This window comes from Alligator sinensis, unplaced genomic scaffold, assembly GCF_000455745.1.
Source record: "Alligator sinensis unplaced genomic scaffold, ASM45574v1 scaffold294_1, whole genome shotgun sequence".
In the NCBI taxonomy this organism is placed as follows: Eukaryota; Metazoa; Chordata; order Crocodylia; family Alligatoridae; genus Alligator; species Alligator sinensis.
Window position 1 is genome coordinate 284,765 of NW_005842305.1, and position 406 is coordinate 285,170.

Genomic DNA, 406 nt, shown 5'->3' on the forward strand with positions numbered 1-406 from the left:
CCCTCATTGTGTCAACGAGGAACAGCTGAAAGACTCATGGTATCCTGATTCATTTTATTCCATTGTTCTGCCTGGACCATTAGGAAAGCAATAGGTTCTTTCTCAGCCTTTTGTTTCCCTGAAATAAATCTCCCATAAAATCAAATCAGACATTCTTATTTGCCACATTTTTCTCTGAACTGCCCAAACATGAATTGATTTTAAAATGGTACAGCTCCTGTGCTTCCTTTTCAGTCTGAGCTGATGAGATTAACATACAATTTTACTTGTATTTTGGAGTATCAGTTACCACTTAGCATCGTGGGCTATAACCAGCATGACACACATAGGCTTAAGTTATCTCCTTGTTCAGTTTGAGCTTTTTGAATAACATCCTTTCTGGTACAAAAGCATTCAGATGTGCTGA